The sequence below is a fragment of the Bos indicus genome, chromosome 14, assembly GCF_029378745.1.
Source record: "Bos indicus isolate NIAB-ARS_2022 breed Sahiwal x Tharparkar chromosome 14, NIAB-ARS_B.indTharparkar_mat_pri_1.0, whole genome shotgun sequence".
NCBI classification, from domain to species: Eukaryota; Metazoa; Chordata; class Mammalia; order Artiodactyla; family Bovidae; genus Bos; species Bos indicus.
Window position 1 is genome coordinate 37,213,225 of NC_091773.1, and position 12,343 is coordinate 37,225,567.

Sequence of the window (12,343 nt, forward strand, 5' to 3'; positions counted from 1 at the left end):
TCACCAGTATGAACTGTTAACAGAAAGGTTTTTAGGATATTTCCCCAACAATCTTCAAATCAACATCAAACATCTAGCCCTAGGAAAAGTTGGAATATTAAATTCCTACTTAAATAATTTAAAACTAGAATACTGAGCTGAAAATTATAGAACTACTGAAATGGAATATGTATACAGGTCCAAAACAGAACAAAACTTATTAGAGAAAAATTTTTAGGAAACACTTTTGGACTCTATTTGTCTCCTATGAGATCACAAACCTGAAATTATCTTCAAAGAGATAATCTGTTCTGAAACACTGAGCTACAGGTAAGGTGAAGTACAGAGCAAATAACCACATTGAAAATATTTTTTTCCTTGGTGCAACTGGAAAGTCATGTTTTGTAAAACTTAAAATTTCAGACTGTTAATGAAAATAGTTGTTCTTCATCACTATAGGGAGCTTCCCAGGTGGTGCTAGTGGTAAAGAACCTGCCTGTCAGTGCAGGAGACTTGAGATGCGGGTTTGATCCCTGGATCATGAAGATCTCCTGGAGGAGGGGGGCATGGCAACCCACTCCAGTATTCTTGTCTGGAGAATTCCATGGACAGAGGAGCCTGGTGGGCTAAAGTCCATGTGGTCTCAAAGAGTCGGATACAACTGAAGCAACTCAGCATGCTTCCATCATTTCAAGAAAAAAAAAGAAAGAAAACAATAACATAAACTCGTGGGTTTTGACTATAGTCCAAAATTATTTTATGGGTTAAGTTAGTAAGTCACTTGTGTGTCCAATATGAGGATATATACAACCTCTTGGAAACGTGGTCATGATGCACTAAGCATAAATAAAATTATGAGTCAGTTATAAAATGCATGGGCTTCCCTTGTGGCTCAGCTGTTAAAGAATCTGCCTGCAATGTGGGAGACCTGGGTTCGATCCCTGGGTTGGGAAGATCCCCTGGAGAAGGGAAAGGCTACCCACTCTAGAATTCTGGCCTGGAGAATTCCATGGACTACACAGACCATGGGGTTGCAAAGAGTCAGACATGACTGAGCGACTTTCACTTTCACATACTATAAAATGTATAATATTCAATCTTCCCATTACCTTCCCCTGTAACTGATTGTTGGTTCTGGAAACTGGTTATATATTTGAAATGAAGAGATGAAAGATCATTATGGAAACAACAGAATATTCTCTATTATTTAAAACCTACACACAAAACTCAGTTAAGAAGCATTTCTAATGGGATTTCAAAAATGACACAAAGTAACCTTTTGCTATTAGTAAACTTTCTTTCAATGCTTCAGTGAATACTGATGAATAAAGATAATTATTTTTCCCTTAGTGAATTAAACTGCTTTCTAATGTAAATAAATCCAAAATTCACAACCAAATCTAACTGTATTATAATACAGGCTACATTTTCAGTAAAACGACACCTTTCTGAAAGAAAATGAACTCTGAATGACCATGTTTAGAGTAACATTTGACACAAAATTCAAAAAGTGCATGCCTGATGTTTCTTCCTTCTAGTTCCAGGAATGGATCAACAAACTTTCTATAAAGGAGAGGACAGTAAGTATTTCAGGTGTTGTAGGCTAAAGGTCTCTGTTGTAATTACTCGTTTCTGTTGTAGTGAAAGTGGTCACAGACAATATTGAACACACGGGCATGACTGTATTCCAATAAAACTTATTAACATTAGAATTCTATGTAGTTTTCTTATCTCATGAAATGTGTGTACAAATGTGTTAGTCGCTCAGTCGTGTCTCTTTGTGACCCCATGGACAGTAGCCCGCCAAGCTCCTCTGTCCATGGAATTCTCCAGGCAAGAATACTGGAGTTGGTAACCATTTCTTTCCCCAGGGCATCTTTCAAACCCAAGGATTGAACCTGTGTCTTCTGCATTGCAGGCGGATTCTTTACCATCTGAGTCACCAGGGAAGCCCCTATCTCATTAAATATTAATCTTCTTTTGATTTTTCCCCCAAAATTTCAAAGTCTAAAAGTCATTCTCAGTTCAGCTGGTAGGCTGGATTTGGCCCATGGGCTGTAGTTTCCTGATTCCCGTTCTAGTCCATTAAGTAATAACTACCCAGTGATAAGAAGCTTTACCTGGTGACCTTCCCTCCTGAAGTATTTTTTGAAGATATGACTGAATATGTAACCATGTGTGGTGATGGATGTTTACTAAACTTGTGGCAATCTTTTCACAATATATACATATATCCACCTAAAATTAATACGATGTTATATTTCAATTATATCTCAATTAAAAAACAAATAGCTAAAAAACAAAACCAGAAGGAACTTGTGGACACAGCAAGGCAAGGGGAGGGTGGGATGAACTGACAGAGTAGCACTGACATATATACACTGCCACGTGTAAACAGAGGGCTATGGGAAGCTGCTGAATCACACACGGAGCTCAGTTTGGTGTTGTGTGACGACCCAGAGGGGTGGGACTGGGTAAGCAGGAGAAAGGCTCAAGACAGACAGGATATATGTGTACCTATAGCTGATTTACACTGATGTAAGCAGAAACCAACACAATACTATAACACAATTACCCTCCAATTAAAAAGAAATAAAATTTAAAAAGAAAAGGAAAACCACAAAAATGCTATTCGAACTACCGGACTAATTACTGACATACAAAACGTAAAGGAAAAACATATGGGAATTTTATACTGCAAATGGAAAGCCAGCAGAACAAATTTTATTCCTATAATCACGGGATAAGTTTCAGATAAAAGAAATATCTTAAAATACAAAAACAACAAGTATGAAAGCACTTTCCCAAAACAAACATTAAGACTGATGTGTCTTTTTAGTATCTCTCTCAGCATCCTATTTCATAAAAAATAAACAAAAATCAAGTTTCCTGTTGAATTTTGGCAGCTCCAGAACCTCCTAGAAGCTGCCAATGGCAGTGTTTATACCTTCTCTTTCAAAACCCTATGGTCCTCAGCACTGTGGTTTGACAGTGGAGCAAGTGAAAAAGTGAAGTTCAAAACTTATACTGAGTCCATGTAATACAAAGAATGCCACAACTCTATTGCAGCTATGCCTAGGACAATGCAGTGAGGCCTGCTATTACACAATGTCAGTCTTTAAGTGCCCTTTATAGTAATACAAAGCCCTGTTTGTTGTGGCTCAAACCTCTGAAGCCCGTGCTTCTTTATATTCAGAGGGATGCACTCCTCCATGACACTATTCAGTGAATATTGACTTAAATGGCGCCTGTACTCAGTCATGTCCAACTCTTTGTGACCCCATGGACTGTAGCCCGCCCAACTCCTCTGTCTATAGGATTCTCCAGGCAAGAACACTGGAGTGGGTTGCCGTTTCCTTCCCCAGGAGATCTTTCTGACCCAGGGATCGACCTGTGTCTCCTGCGCTGGCAGGCGGATTCTTTACCAGTGAGCCACCTGAGAAGCCCTACTGATGTGTAGATTACATTGTGAAATGCTAGAACCAGAAAGCAGTGTTGGAACTTGAAAAAAGGAATCTCGACACTGAGAAGGATGTACTCAGGTTAGAGAAATTCAAAGTTACAAATAGATCAGTAAAGAAATTAATGGAGATCTATGATGGATTCCCAAAGACAGTTATATGTATTCAGATTATTTAGATACTCTGAGGTCACATTTGGAGGGCCTCAAGATGCTTTCATAGAATACGTACCTATAAAGCCACCACCAGAGGAAACAACCCGGGCCAAACATTCTATTTCTCTCCTCAGTTCTATCAAATGAATCCTACCAAATCCAAGTCATTCTAAATTTTCTCAGAAATTCATTTCCATGCTATAAATATGTATTGAGTGCCTCCTAACTAGGCTTCCTGGTGGCTCAGTGGTAAAGAATCTGCCTGCAATGCAGCAGCCACAGGAGATTTGGGTTTGATCTCTGGCTGAGGAAGATCCCCTAGAGGAGAAAATGGCTGCCCACCCCAGTATTCTTGCCTGGAGAAGCCCATGGACAGAGGAGCCTGGTGGCTCAGACAGTAAAGAATTTGCCTGCCAATGTGGGAGACCCAGGTTCGAACCCTGGGTTGGGAACATCCCCTGGAGAAGGGAATGGCTACCCACCCCAGTATTCTTGCCTGGAGCATTCCATGGACAGAGGAGTCTGGTGGGCTACAGTCCATGGGGCCACAAAGAGTCAGACACGACTGAGCGACTAACTCTGTCAGTTTTATCACACCAGAGCAAAGTCACAGAGAACACTCACGCAAAGAAGACACCACCCTGGACCTCAGTGCTCAGAGGGGTAGACTGATAAGGAAAAAAGTAATGGGAAAATCATTTCATCAATGTAACGGTGGGATGATGTAAAAAGTAGGTTTTGTTTCTCCAAAGAAGCTATACAGATGGCCAACAAACACAGGAAGAAAATGTTCAATATTGCTCATTATTAGAGAAACGCAAATCAGAACCACAGTGATATATCACCTCACACCAGCCAGAATGGCCATCATCAAAAAATCTATAAACAATAAATGCTGGAGAGGATGTGGAGAAAAGGGAGCCCTCTTGCACTGTTGGTGGGAGTATAAATGGATACAACCATTATGGAGAAAAGTATGGAGAGTTCTTTAAAAACTAGGAATAAAACTATCACATGACTGAGTAATCCCACTACTGGGCATATACCCTGAGAAAATCATAACTGAAAAAGACAATGTACCCCCAATGTTCATTGCAGCACTATTTCCAATAGCCAGGACATGGAAGCAACCTAGATGTCCATCAACGGATAAATGGGTAAAGAAGTTGTGGCACATATATACAATGGAATATCACTCGGCCATAAAAAGGAATGAATGTGAGGCAGTTCTAGTGAGGTGGATGAACTTAAAGTATGCTATACAGAATGAAGTAAATCAGAAAGAGAAAAAAAATTGTATTAACACATATATAACAGAATCTAGAAAAATGGTACTGATGAACCTATCTGTAGACACAGAGAACAGACTTTTGTACACAGTAACAGAAGGAGTGAAAGTGAAAGTGAAGTCGCTCAGTCGTGTCTGACTCTTTGAGACCCCATGGACTGTAGCCTACCATGCTCCTCCGTCCGTGGGATTCTCCAGGCAAGAATACTGGAGTGGGTTGCCATTTCCTTCTCCAGGAGATCTTCCCAACACAGGGATCGAACCCAGGTCTCCCGCATTGCAGGCAGATGCTTTACCATCTGAGCCACCAGGGAAGTGGCAGAAGGAGAGGGTGGGACAAATTGAGAGAGTAGCACTGAAATATATACACTGCCGCTACTGCTGTTGCTAAGTCACTTCAGTTGTGTCTGACCCTGTGCGACCCCATAGATGGCAGCCCACCAGGCTCCCCTGTCCCTGGGATTCTCAAGGCAAGAACACTGGCGTCGGCTGCCATTTCCTGCTCCAATGCATGAAAGTGAAAAGTGAAAGTAAAGTCGCTCAGTCGTGTCCGACTCTTAGCGACCACATGGACTGCAGCCTACCAGGCTCCTCCATCCATGGGATTTTCCAGGCAAGAGTACTGGAGTGGGGTGCCATTGCCTTCTCCGAACATATACATTACCAAATATGCAACAGATAGCGAGTGGGAAGCTGCTGTATAAAACAGGGAAGTGATTATCCTCCAATGAAAAATTTTCAAAAGAAGTAGGTTTGGAGAAGGCTTATTGACTGGAGTGACATGTTGCTGGATCTGATGGACATAACAAAATCTCTCTTATAAGCAAGGAGCAAATAGCCCCAGCAGAGGAAACAGTGCAAAGACAGACAGATACAAGAGAGCAAGAGATGTGGGAACAAACATTCCAAGGCATAAAGTGTGAGCACAAGTTAGGCACATGGAGAGCGGTCAAGGGTGAGACTGGAGACACAAACAAGGACGGAGTCATAACGCCCTTGGAGTTCATCCTTTCTAACACGCTGAGCACTTCAAAGAGGCTAGTCCAAAATGGGATGTATAAAAAAATATGAAATATCTCAATAATTTAAAAAGTTGATTACAGGTTGAAGTGATAACTTAGATATATTGGGTTAAATAAAAAAATATTATGAAGATTAAACTTACTAGTTTCTTTTTAGTTTTTAAGTGGGTCTACTAGAAAAAAAAAATTGTAGGACTCCCTGGTGGCTCAGAGGTTAAAGCATCTGCCTGGAATGCAGGAGACCTGGGTTCGATCCCTGGGTTGGGAAGATCCCCTGGAGAAGGAAATGGCAACCCACTCCAGTACTCTTGCCTGGAAATTCCCATGGAGGGAGGAGCCTAGTAGGCTACAGTCCATGGGGTCGCAAAGAGTCGGACACAACTGAGTGACTTCACTTTCACTAGAAAATTGTAAATTATTTATGTGAGATTTTATCCCTCATGTAATAGTCCTTGTGGTTGATTCCTCAATAACCCTTTCACCCCAAGCATTTACACTAGCAGGGATCTCTTTTTCTCTTGCCAGTGACTAGCTTAGATGTGGGCATGTCATGGACACAATCCAGGCCTGAGCTGGGAAGGAAAGATGGCAGGAGGAGTTCCAGCTACAGGTATCTTTGCCCCAGAAAGGAGACAGATGGAGACCAGAACTCATTTTTTTTTTTTTCCCCCTAAGATGTGGCTATATGACCAATGACACAGAGAACCACTGTGGCCATCTTTCCATGACACAGGGGATAAAGCAGAGGATGGCAGAGTTTATAAATGAAGTAAAACCCAAACCCCTGTTGACATCACTGAGCAGCTTTATCAAACAACCTTGGAGTTCACCCTTCCTCTGAACTTCCTGTTATGCGAGATAACAAGATTTTTTATTTTTTAAGCCAAAATGAGTCAGTTTTTCTGTTAGTTGTGGCCAAAAGCATCTGAGCTAATACACTCCATTAGACTAAAGGGCAAGGAAATATATGTATTATCATTTAGGACTCAAGCACTGTGAAATTCTTTACATAATCTACAATCTACAGTGTGATAGTATTGATCGTTGGGATAGCATATACTTAGTGTCAAGTATTTTTCTCTTTTAATTTTACATTACTATACAACTGTAAGACATTATGACACAATTACTCAAGTGAGTGTGTGAGTGTGAAACCTGCTCAGTCGTGTCCAACTCTTTGGGACCCCATGCACTATATAGTCATGAAACTCTCCAGGCCAGAATACTGGAGTGGGTAGCCTTTCCGTTCTCCAGGGCATCTTCCCAACCACGGATTCTTTACCAACTGAGCTATCAGGGAAGCCCCAATTACTCAAAGAGATCTGTAATTAGTCCAAAAAAGAACTATGAACAGGATTTAATCAAAAGTAGAAGAAAATACTCCTAAGATTTGTAAATTCTCAGTTTAACAGTTGGTTGCCCTTTCGTTGAGAAGTCTGCCTTGAATTCTAGTCAAAGCGCATGTATTGAGAACAACTACACTTGATTTTACTAACCTGGACATAAACCCTTAAAGGCAATATAGCAAGTGAAACAAGTAAGCAAATGGTACAGTTTCTACCTCAAGTTATCAGAAGAATTAAATAATGTAAGTCGGGTCTAGCACAGTATCTAGTACACGGTAAACACATTATATATAAATCTGGTTATTGTTCAAACTAGTAATAACCCATGGGGAGCAAGAAGGGAGGAGAGACAAGCTGGGAGTAAGAGATTAGGAGGTACTAACTACTATACATAAAATAAATAAGTTAAAAGGATATATAGTATAAAACAGAGAATAAAACTAATGTTTTATAAAAACAATAAATGGAGTATAACCTTTAAAAATTGTGAATCACTATGTTGTACACTTGAAAATACACCTCAATTTTTTTAAAAAAGAAACTAAATTTGGCTTGTGTTCCTTTTCTCTCGTAAAATTGATTTCTAAGATTCTAAGTAATGTGTTAAATATGCATTGTCATTTGCTCTGTAAGATAATCTCATTTAGTGATAATGACTACAGGTCAGTTTACAGCAAATATAAGCAGACAGGTTACACTTCATTGGGTAGTTAGTGCTTCGTTAGGTGGTTGATTTATTAACTCATTCTTTCAGTTATACAAAGCAGGTGAGTTTCAGAGTTAATCTGAAAAAATTAAGGTAGGCAGTGGTAACACTGTTAACCAGAAATTTAGCTACAGTATTTTGACTAATCTTGCTTACCCAGTATTTGTGAAATTCGTGAGATTAATAATGAGTCTGAATGAAAATGGATAGAAAATATACAAACAAGTAAGGAAGTTTATGATTTTGAGGCTGCAATAGAAGGTGACTGATGTAATTCAGAGAGACAGAGAGGGAGAGGTACTCAGTAACATCTTGGAATGATATATAAAGATGCAGAAGGGTATCAGGCCAGGAGAGAGGACGGATAGCATCTTCTGAGTTATACCAAGATAGGATATTCTAAAAACCTTTCTGCAGTATTATTTTTGCTTTTACTAATATATACTCTACAATATAAATTTAATTTCCAAATAAGATATTCTGAAAAATACTGACCAAAATCCTCACTAGCTCAACCTTAACAAATAAGTGGGTTTTTTTTTAATTTGGCTTATGAATAAGGATGATGGTTCTTGAAATCACCATATGATCTATAAATTTTAAATTTTGCAAGATGACTGGTTCAGAGAGGACTGTCTTACTATAAGGACTGTTAAGGCAGTTATCTTTGGATGCTCCCATATCTAGTGCAGGATTCCTACATAGTTGTTAACAAATGTTTCTAAAACAAAACTCAACACCTATAAATTTAAACTATATTTATATTCTGGACAATTAAACATTCTAAACTAATGTGAATGTATAATATCACATTTCTTATGGCGAATAAGGCAAACACATGTAGAACATTCTCACCCAAACAGGTGGGGACCTCCAGGCAGATACCGCCCTGAATGAGGCTGTCCACTGCCTGGATGTGAATTCAGAGTTCCCAAGTGGGAAACAATGGCCTACAGACCCTTTCCCTAAAGTCAGACAAGGGCAGACTCAGACCAGTTTTTGGAAACTAATAATTATTTTAGGAGGCCTTAATCAACCACTGGTATTCAGAGGAGCTCTAACCCAGGCTATTAGTTAAACACAGCACGTTCCCAAGGTGGACCCAACACTCAGAGAACATAGGAAAGGGGATGACATCCTTCCACGTTTCCCTGGGATCAATACCACATGAGTAACTGATAAAATAATGAGTCTGAGGTTTTTTAAAGTTAGGTTTATTGAGGTGTAATCTGCATAGAGTAAAATTTACGTCTTTGAGTGTACAGTCCTGTGAATTTGACAAATGTACACAGTCATGCTTCTATCACGACAATCAAGATATGGTACATCTCAATCACCCCCCAAAACTCCATGATGATATATGGTCAATCCCTCCCCACCACGGTCAATCCCTTGCCATCCTCTGCAACAATCGATGTATTTTCTACCTCTTTAGTTTTGCCTTTTCCAGAACAGCACATATATCACATCTACAGAACTCAGCCTTTTGAGTCTAGTTTCTTTCATCTATTATGATGCAACTGGCCACAAGGCCAGTGAGACTGGGACAGAGTGAAAAGGCGAGTGGCAGGATTTGAAACTGGAGAGCTAGTGGGGCCACATCACATAGGAACTTGGGAGGCCATAACAAAAGTTTGGGTTTACAACAGGTGTGATGAGAAGCCAGTGGAAGTTTCTGAGCAGCTGAGCAATATGATCTGAGTACCTTAAAAATAATTTTGATCAGCCAGTTTAGAGACTACTGTAGTGGTCTGGGTTAAAAATGCTCTTGACTTAAACCAGAATGGTAATGCTGGAGGTGGTGAAAAGCGTTCGGATTGGAGATGTAATTTAGAGGAAGACAAGTTAGGACTGGATGCAGCATGTGAAGGGGGGAGAGGAGGCAAGGATGCTTCAAAGGGTGTGGCATGAGCAACAAGGCAGATGGTCATTTACCAGGATGGATAGAAAAGAAAGGAGATAAAAGATAAAAAGAGGGAAGAGCAGGTTTGGGATGGGGGAAAGGGAGAATTAAGAGCTCTGTACAATTGGATATCACCAGCATATAAATACTGAATCTCTTTCCCGACTATTTTGCGTATCTATGTTGACCTTGATAGAGAATTTCACTTACTGTTCCCCATCCTGTTACTCTTGGTACAGAGAGGGGAACGCACTGGTATACCACACATTCAGTTTCCACTTTACTGGGTTTCTAGAGTTACATTTATTTTTATGAAGAAGACAAGCTGTACACTCCACTCAGTATTCTGTAGTAATCTACGTGGGAACAGAATCTAAGAAAGAGCAGATATATGTATCTGCATAACCGATTCACTTTGCTGCACAGTGGAAACTAACACAACGTTGTAAACCAACTATACTACAACAGAGCTGAATTTTAGAAAATGAGGTATCACAGGGAGCGAAGTCTGTACTAAGATGCTTGATGATGCCGGCAATGTCGATCTAAAACAAATACTTGGAGCTCCAACACCCAAAAAAGGAGGAGGAGGAAGACAGCTGTAAAGGTTAAGGCTAGAGATGTCTTCCATTTCTCACCATCATCTTCTACATACATAAGAACAATCTGAGTTTCCTAGGAAGGACTGCCGCTACATTTTACATATGCTCTTTTTTTTTCCAAATACTTATTCTCTTGTTCAACTGCAGTGGTTCAGATGAATTAAGAATAGAAGACACTTATTAAATAATAGTAATTTTTCTTGCTTTACTTTCCTGTTTTCTAATATTTACAAAAAAAAAAAAAAGAACAAAATAGGTTAAAAAGCATTCAGTGGCCATGTTTTTACCTGATGAGTTGGGAGCCTAGGCTTTTGGTATGGTGAGGGGAGTAACTTTTGCTCAGACAGACCCTCGGTATGAGGAAATGGCAACACAATGTAGAAAAGACATGGAGCAGAGGTTTCCTCTGTGTCTGCTCTCCTCTAGAAGCCCAATTACCCAAGCACAAGGCAGGGGCACTGATCACACCCCCACCCCCACTTTGCACCTCTGAGGCCACCAAAGCAGAGTGCTTGATAAACAGGATGGTCATTCTAGTCATGGCTCCATTTATGCATCTGTCTATCTGCCCATCCATTTGATGTATTTCCTAGAAGTCTTTTTTTTCATCTTAAAATTTCATGTAAATTTGTCCCCTGTAATATAGTTGTATTTCCTGTAGTATAAAAATCTCTTTATTTACTTACCACTGAGTAGCTAACATTCCAGTTAAATGTAGACTAAGACCACTGCGTACAGTCGTGCAGGCTGTGCACGACACATCACGACTGGGAGGGCATTTGCACTGTAGTTACTGTGGGTTTGTCTATTATGACAATTTTCTATTGCATGCTTTGAGTCAGAGGTGTCTTTTTTTTTTTTCTAATTTGTAAAAATGCCTTATGGGCTAACTGTAGCCCTGCCACTTGGTATATATATCCACATATATGGACTTGGTACAAGCCTGAACCAGCCTCATTATTTGACTCTTGAGGAAGCCAAATTCCAGAGGTGAAGAGACAAGGTCCCACAGCTAGTTCACAGCAATGTTGGGTTTGATTCCGGTCTCCATTCCCAGTCCAATACTCTTTTATAGCAACAAGCTACCTCTACCAACAGTGAGCTGCTCTTCTCAAGTGTGTGGGTTTCTGAGAATGCTTTTATTTATTTGCTTTGCCTAAGGAGAGACCTTTGCAGGATGGATATCTCATGCTGCTGTTGCCCTTTGTTTTTTGGCGTGAGTGAATATATAGAGTTGGATAAGCAGCAGATAGACTTCTTGCAAATTATTCAGAGGGGTGAAAGTATTGGAGTGTGTGTTCCATAAGAGCAGGAACCATGTCTACCATTCATACCATGCCTCTGTGGCACCCGACATATAGCTCAGCTACAGTTTTATACAGGGAAACACAAAACATTCCATTATCTAGGTCGAACCCTGTGCCTCCAAGCCCTGCTATAGTCTCTTCTGCAGCTGGAGCTAACATCAGTGCTGAACCCTGAGAAGCACTAGCGAGACCTCTAAGCTGCTTCCCAGACTGGCATGCTATTATCTGTTAATAACTGGTTGGGCACATTCAACCAAGAGCACAAAGATTACTAGAATGAATCTTGCAAGTCAACTAACTCAACTCCCTCACTTAGCATCCTTGGAAACAGAGTCCCAAAGAGATGACAGTATTCACCCAGGTGGCTGTAGCAGCTTATGTATGCTGTGGTTAGTAACTAACACTCAGATTAGTTATAATTTGATTATTGCTCCTTCCGAAACACCACAATGCCTTGTCACCAAGCAAATGATGACCGGAAATCCATAATGTCAGGGACATCATGAACTACAAAGGTATGCCCTTAGGAATGTTTTTCTTAGGTCTTGTTTGGGCTGGACAATAAACCATGTAT

The 12,343-nt window shown here is 40.2% G+C and overlaps 1 protein-coding gene and 1 non-coding gene across 10 annotated transcripts in view; one reads left to right on the forward strand and one right to left on the reverse strand.

Moving 5' to 3' along the window:
• The window catches only part of STAU2 (staufen double-stranded RNA binding protein 2), a 307,659-nt gene that overhangs the window by 106,780 nt on the left and 188,536 nt on the right, over window positions 1-12,343 (reverse strand). The window lies entirely within an intron of this gene.
• Window positions 6,102-6,173, forward strand: TRNAS-GGA (transfer RNA serine (anticodon GGA)). Its single transcript has one exon. It is a non-coding gene; the product is annotated as a tRNA-Ser (tRNA).